Source organism: Haematobia irritans, chromosome 1, assembly GCF_050003625.1.
Source record: "Haematobia irritans isolate KBUSLIRL chromosome 1, ASM5000362v1, whole genome shotgun sequence".
Taxonomy (NCBI): domain Eukaryota; kingdom Metazoa; phylum Arthropoda; class Insecta; order Diptera; family Muscidae; genus Haematobia; species Haematobia irritans.
This window is the reverse complement of record NC_134397.1, coordinates 132,445,366-132,453,373: the sequence shown is the minus strand read 5'-3', so window position 1 is coordinate 132,453,373 and position 8,008 is coordinate 132,445,366. Positions and strand designations below refer to the sequence as shown.

At 34.5% G+C, this 8,008-nt stretch overlaps 1 long non-coding RNA gene across 1 annotated transcript; it reads left to right on the top strand.

Annotated features, from left to right (window-relative positions):
- Positions 1-356: 356 nt before the first annotated feature.
- Positions 357-717, top strand: LOC142242038 (uncharacterized). Its single transcript, XR_012723927.1, has 2 exons — positions 357-446; positions 504-717. It is a non-coding gene; the product is annotated as an uncharacterized LOC142242038 (long non-coding RNA).
- Positions 718-8,008: the final 7,291 nt, after the last annotated feature.

Sequence of the window (8,008 nt, the reverse complement as noted above, 5' to 3'; positions counted from 1 at the left end):
GCGTGGTGCACACAGACCCCGGGGAATAAAGAATATATAGATTTCTACACTGATGGCTCCAAATTGGATGGACAAGTGGGTTTCGGAGTATATTCTAATGATTTGGAACTTCAAATAGCGAAAAGATTACCTAATCACTGTAGTGTTTTTCAGGCTGAAATATTAGCAATAAGAGAGGTGGCGAATTGGCTGAGAAGTAATGTTCCAAAAAATGTGGGCATTAATATATACCCTGCCAGCATTTCAAAGTTCCATTTCAACCTCATCGTTACCACAGACTCGTAAATGTCACTTCAACCATCATGAAAAGGTACATCTGCCATCCCTACTGTTAAAAAAGCAATTTTTTGTGAAACGCCAAGCGCAACCAGCTTGTTATATTTTAATTAAATAAAAACGAAAATAAAGTTCTGAAAACATAGATTATACGCTTAAAATTGTGAAAGGTATATTGGTGAACAATTTGGTGATTTTCCAAATGGAATAAAGTGATTGTTTTTCAGATATTTTACAGACATGCTGCCTCCATGGAATAAAAACACTGGTTGATAGACGCAGCAACATGTAACTCGCTACTTGTAACTCAACATCATCATTAATGCCAAAAATTATGTTAAATGTAATGTGATAGTGGTATAAATGTTATATTTTTAAGAATTTGTAAATGTTTAATCAAATTAATAAATATCTAAACAAACGTGTTTTACTCGACCACAATGATTCTTTTACAACTATCTTTTTCTGATTGTTTGGAGGGTCCCTTATTGGCGTCGTTCTAAATTGATCTATAAAGGCACCTAATAATTGCACTCATGCGAAACATTTTTGTAGTAACTTGGCGTGGTACAACTTCTCAATAGTGACGGCGCTTTTCCGACGAGTTTTTGATGTCGTATATGATTGTTTTCGACGTAGTGGGGATTCTCAAAAGAGTCCCCAAATTCCAAAAATGTTGGCAGGGTACTCAGACAGTCAACCTGCAATAAAATCCTTGGACTCTGTGTTCCTCAACTCGAAAACGGACATCGATTGCCGCAAATCTCTCAATGAGATGGCTGAGCAGTACAATATTCACCTAATATGGGTGCCTGGCCATAGGAACATACCGGGGAACTGCGAAGCGGATGAGTTGGCAAGGCTAGGGACTACCTTACATATTCCAGGGGAACTAGAATTTGTTGGTATGCCCCTAGCTACCTGCAAGCTCATGCTGCGTGAGAAGGCTGTTATGATGGCAAATGTTCGATGGGAGAATTGCAAGGGTTGTAACGACACCAAGCAAATATGGCCCCATTTTAACTTAAACCGCACACTAGATATGCTAATGTTCTCGAGACGTCAGATATCACTCCTGATATCTGCTATAACGGGTCGCTGCCTGATAGGAGATTTTGCAAAAACTATTGGCGCGAAGTATAATGACTATTGTATGAGCTGTCATGATGCGGAGGAAAAAGAATCAATTAAACACCTCTTGTGTGAGTGTCCTGCATTTTGTGTAAAGCGCAAGCAACTTTTAGGAGCATATAGCTTCAGATTACTGGCGGATCTGGAAAACGTTAACTTAAGCAGTCTGCTAATGTTTTTGGAACAATCTGGTTGGTTCAACAAAGAAAAATAATCAAGAAGGTTCAACGGTTAAAACTAGAAGTGCCCATATGTAATAGGTACTTTTAGTTAATGTGGTATCACAATGGACTGAATAGTCTAAGTGAGCCTGAATCTTAATCGGGCTGCCTCTTTAATCTAACCTAACCTAGGAACTTAACTGCAAAATTTTTTTCAGTTAAAGTTAACCGGGGGAAAGATATTTCAATTTTTCTTTCTATTAACTAGGAGTTAAAGCCTAACGGAGGTACATGAAAATGGCCGTTAGTGAAATAAAATTATCAGAATAACGTATTGTTCGACTTATTTCAAAAGTTTTTTTTTCATTTCGGGTTCTATTGGGATGCCCAAATTGAAACAGATTTCTAAGAGTTTGTCCGAGACTGGTTCCTGAGGACCTGTCTATGGGGTGCTCCTGCTAAATTGTCCCAGGGCGTGTCCTTTGGGATGAGTCCAAGACACGTCCTAAAATGTAAATTTACCCCGTTAATGACAAACCCATGTTAAAGTGACCGGTCCTTTCCATATGTTTTGACCAGAACTGGGACTGGTCCACACCAGGGACTAGTCCTGTACAGGTTCTGTGGTTGATCCATTTCCCGTAGGGTGGCATATTGAACTGATTTTTCTCAATAAAATGTGCAAAATATATAAAACAAACCATTAAATTTTCAAAATCTGTTATTTATTTGTGTTAATAATCTTCTAACTTTGCATACCAAAGCTGTACACTTGGCCCACACAGAAAAAATTTTCGTGTACATTTTTCAGGTCTATGACGGTGTAAAGTGTAGTCCAGAACACCTCTTAAGTGTGACACCTCACGAAAGTGATACATATGCGTTCCAGAACAGGTACGAATGTGTCAATGATTATCATGAAGGAAACCGCATTTTTATATCAATGGATTTGTAATCATAAAATGCGAATTCGATACCTCGACTTTCACCATGCAGGTGCAGCTTACGACTCCTTGTTATTGAACATAAGTTCGTCAAAGATGGAATAACTGGAAGCAGCATTTTTCCAGCTATGACCATACGAAAATTTCAAAAAGTGCTCAAAATCGAAATTGGCGACAAAATTTTAGAGGCTCATAAAAGACGAACGGCAACCAATCTAGCAAAACCCAGAAATTACTTTTCTCCTCTCATCGAATACTTTGAGATGGGATAAGTGATTTTATGTTTGAATTTTTGCACTGTGAAATTGTGTAAAATTCCGTAGTTGCACTAACGCTAAATTAAAATTATTTTTATGTTATTGCAAACAAATATTTGTTTGCACACTCATAGAAAAGTGTGCTAAAAACAGCAGTTATATGTTTGTTTTCAGGGTCTAACGAAAACCAAATTGTAAAATTTTTAGGTTATAAAATTTTCCCCAAAACATATTTAAGAACCAAAGTAGTTTTGGGGGTGGTTTTAAAAACGCTTTGTGGAAATCTCAAAATGTGGAATACAATTTAGTTCAATTTTCGCACGAGTTCGTTCATTCTTCCTATAAAACAGTTTACTTTTTTTCGGGGTAGGAATCCAAATTTAGGAAAAATCAAATATTTGGCGTCTGCAAAAATAAATTATCAATTTTTGCCTCGTTTCATGAGAAAATATGTAACCGCTCGCCTGAATAATACAGGGGAACAAAATTGAACTTTTTGTGTTGATTTGAAATTTATAGCAAATTTGTAGTAATTTGAGGTCGCTGAATCCAAATCTGCACTTGGTTTTTTCTACCTGCACGATTTTTCGAGATATACCGTTATGTTCACAATTAAAGCACTTGAAAACGGTTCAACATATTAAATTAAAAAAATCAGAAAATCCCTAACAATATTCTCTTTAAGCCGTCTTTACATTTTTGTTTTCAATTTTCCAAGTAGTTTTAGAGATATCGTTCAAGTTTTGAAAAAAATTGAAATTTTTTTTGTTCTTGAGAAATTCCTAAAGAATAAAAGTGGAACAAAATTGCAGAATCGGTTAGTTAAATACATTTCGAATAAAATGAGCTTTATTTCATTACAATCGGTGCACAACTTTTGATTTTATTCACGATTTACTGAATTGGTATAAATAGCGATTTCCGTACAAAAATAACATTTTCTAATGGGTAAGTGTTTGTATGTAATAAGTTAGTTTTTTATGGTTCTGTTGATTAAGAACTGAATATTGTTTTGAGGTTATTTGAGACGCTGAATCCAAATCTGCACTTGTTTTTTTTCTATCGACTTTTCGAGATATACTGTTATGTTCAAAATTAAGGAACTTCCGCCACATACAAGGGCAGTTCGGAAATTTCTTAGCCTAGCACAAAAAGCGCGGTATAAACAGAAAAAAGTTAAGTGTTTTGGAAACTTCCATCTCTGTTATGAACATATGTTAAATTTTGTTTCGATCTGGCAACTCTTTCATATAGAAACAGGTGTTCAAAAAAGACGCATTCGCATTTTTTTTTACAATGGAACAATTAGAAATGCGTGCTGTCATTAAATATTTACATAAAAAAAGGTTTATCGGGACAAGAAATTCATAATGATATGGTGAATGTGAATGTGTTAACGTGATCGTACAAGCATTGAAGATGAACCACGTAGTGGACGTCCAAAAACAGCAACAACAACAGAAATTGTAGCCAAAGTGCATGATATGGTATTAAATGATCGACGAATAAAAGTGCGTGAAATTGCTAATATCATGGGCATCTCAAATGACTCATTTAATTTTGCATGAAGGACTACAGATGAAAAGCTTTCTGCAAGATGGGTCCCAAAACAACTATTTTAATCAAGGAATAGAATTGCTAGAAAAGCCTTGGACTAAGTGTATTGAAGTTTCAGGGGATTATATTGAAAAATAAAAATAGTTTTGAAAAACTAACTATTCTCTTTCATTGATAGGCTAAGAAGTTTCCGAACCGCCCTCGTATATTGGAATAACTTGAAAACGGTTCACCATATTAAATTAAAAAAATCCGAAACTGAACAACAATGTTCTCTTTAAGCCGTACCTATATTATTTTTCAATTTTTCAAGTAGTCGAGCTGATAGAAAAAAAAACAAGTGCAGATTTGGATTCAGCGTCTCAAATAACCTTAACAAGTATATACGGCCGTAAGTTCGGCCAGGCCGAAGCTTATGTACCATGGATTGAGTAGAAACTTCTACTGAAGACTGTCATCCACAATCGAATTACTTGGGTTGCGGTAACACTTGCCAAGGTATCTTAAAACTTCCTAACACCGTCTTCTAAATTGCAAGGTAGTCCATACGTAGTATATATTAAACTAAACAAGGCCGATTAAATATGTATATAATTAAGTTTGACAAAATTTTGTATAGAAATAAAATTTTGATAACATTTTTTAAAGAAATAAAATTTTGACGAAATAAAATTTTAACAACATTTTCTATAGAAGTAAAATTTGGACAAAATTTTCTATAGGCATAAAATGTTGACAAAATTTCCTATGGAAATAAAATGATGACGAAATTTCCTATGAAAATAAAATTTTGTCAAAATTTTCTATAGAAATAAAATTTTGACAAATTTTCTATAGAAATAAAATTTTGACAAAATTTTCTATAGAAATAAAATTTTGACAAAATTTTCAATAGAATTAAAATTTTGACAACATTCTCTATAGAATTAAAATTTTAACAACATTCTCTATAGAATTAAAATTTTGACATTTTCTATAGAAATAAAATTTTGCCAACATTTTCTGTAGAAATAAAGTTTGAGAAATTTCTATAGGAATAACATTTTGAAAAAATTGTATATAGAAATAAAATTTTGACAAAATTTTCTATAGAAATAAAATTTTGGTAGATTATTTTTGGCTCGAGTGGCAACCATGATTATGAACCGATATGGACCAATTTTTGTGTGATTGGGGATCGGCTATATATAACTATAGACCGATATGGACCAAATTTTTTAGAGTAGTACATTGTAATTCGTTAAATTGACCCTGTAAAGGCTTTGAATTGCTTAAATAAATGTAAGTAAAATAAAATAAATATGTTTGGCATGGTTATTAGAGGCCACATACTAACAACACGTTGCAAATTTCAACCGGATCGGATGAATTTTGCTTCTCCAAGAGACCCCGGGGATCAAATCTGGAGAACGGTATATATGGGGGCTATATCTAATTATGGACCGATATGGACCAATTCGTGTCCATATCGTGTTTGTTAGAGACCATATAAATACTAACACCACGTGGGGATCGGTTTATATGGGGGCTATATATAATTATGGACCGATATGGAACAATTCTTGCATGGTTGTTAAAGGGTGATACGGTCAAAATTTGGTCAATATAAACTTGACGTATTTCTTTCAATTTTGCATTTAAAAACCTGAACACCCCTCATTTTGAAGGTGTGTGTGTGTAGAATGTTGCTCCTATTTTGATTTTGGAATTCACTCTTCAGTTGTCAAAATGCCGTCCAAGCAAGAAGAGCATCGTATCAAAATTTTGCTCGCGCATCGCAAAAATCCGAGCTACTCGCACGCAAAGCTTGCAAAATCGCTAAAAATTGCCAAATCAACCGTTACAAATGTAATTAAAGTGTTTGGGGAACGTTTGTCGACAGCCAGGAAGTATGGATCGGGGTTTGACTGCGTGGTAATGGACGACGAAACCTACGTCAAAGCCGACTACAAGCAGCTTCCGGGACAGGAGTTTTATACGACAAAAGGAAGGGGAAAGGTAGCAGATATTTTCAAGCACATAAAACTGTCAAAGTTCGCAAAGAAATATCTGGTTTGGCAAGCCATCTGTACCTGTGGCTTGAAAAGCAGCATTTTCATAGCTTCCGGGACTGTCAACCAAGAAATTTACGTGAAAGAGTATTTGAATAAACGTCTGCTGCCTTTCCTGAAGAAACACGGTTGTTCCGTACTGTTTTGGCCGGATTTGGCATCTTGCCATTACGGTAAAAAGGCCATGGAGTGGTACGCCGCCAACAACGTGCAGGTGGTTCCCAAGAACAAGAACCCTCCCAACACGCCAGAGCTCCGCCCAATTGAGAAATACTGGGCTATTGTCAAGCGGAATCTAAAGAAGACCAAAAAAACTGCTAAGGACGAGCAGGCAAGGCAAACTGGCTTTCTGCGGCGAAGAAGGTGGACAAGCTGGCTGTACAAAATCTGATGGCAGGTGTCAAGCGTGAGGCCCGGCAATTCGGATTTGGAAAAGCGAAAGCCTAACTGAATATTTTTCCAGAATTTTATACTAATTGAACTTGAAAAAGAAATTTAATTTGATTTTTTAAATAAACGATTTCACCGATTTACACGCGTTTTCCCTTGACCAAATTTTGACCGTATCACCCTTTAGAGACCATATACAAATTTCAGCCGGATCGGATGAAATATGCTACTCTTATAGGCTCCGCAAGCCAAATCTGGGGTCCGTTTATATGGGGGCTATACGTAAAAGTGGACCGATATGGCCCATTTACAATAATTTCAATGCGACCTACATCAATAACAACTACTTGTGCCAAGTTTGAAGTCGATAGCTTGTTTCGTTCCGAAGTTAGCGTGATTTCAACAGACGGAAGGATTGTAATGAAATAAAGCTCATTTTATTCGAAATATATATTAACTAACAGATTCTGTATTCAGTTCTTAATCAACAGAACCACTGTTCCCCTGTGTAATTGAAGGGATTCTTAGCATCAAACATGAGAAATTTTTTTCTCGGCACTTTTCGGCCATTATTGTAAATTTCAACATTTCAAACTTTTTATACCCACCATCCCAAATTTAAAAAAAAAAATTATCGATTTTTTATTCTGGGTACAAAAGCCATTCTTCTTAGTCCTGGCACTTTTACGTCGACCCTATTTATCATCTCTGGCTAAAGTTGAGAAATAAAACAAGACTTTATTTTAGTATGTAACAATGTGTGTAATAATTTGATTTTTTTCGATTTTATTAATAATGCGTGTAATAACTATTATTGCTTATAAAAAATTGCATATAAGTAATTTAATTTAACCAACATTTTTTCTTTTGTTTTTCCTTTTTTAATTAGATTTAAATTGTCAATATATAAAATTTTATTATCTACTTAAAGTATGTAATTTTTCATTTTTTTCTTATTGAAGCAAATTTCTAATATCTGCATATTTAATGGCATTTAAAAGCTACAGCAGCGGAAAATTCTGGCCTATAATGATGTATAATTTTATTTTTTTTTTTTTATGTTCGTTTTGCAAATATGTATAAATTTCTAAATATTTTGAAAAACTACATTTTTATTGTGTGTATGTATTTAAATGTGGAAGTATATAGTAGATGAGTATATAAAATAATTGATCCGATTTTTTGCAAATGATTATTTCGCTTGTTTAGTTTCTTTTTTAAAAAGAAATAATGCATACATC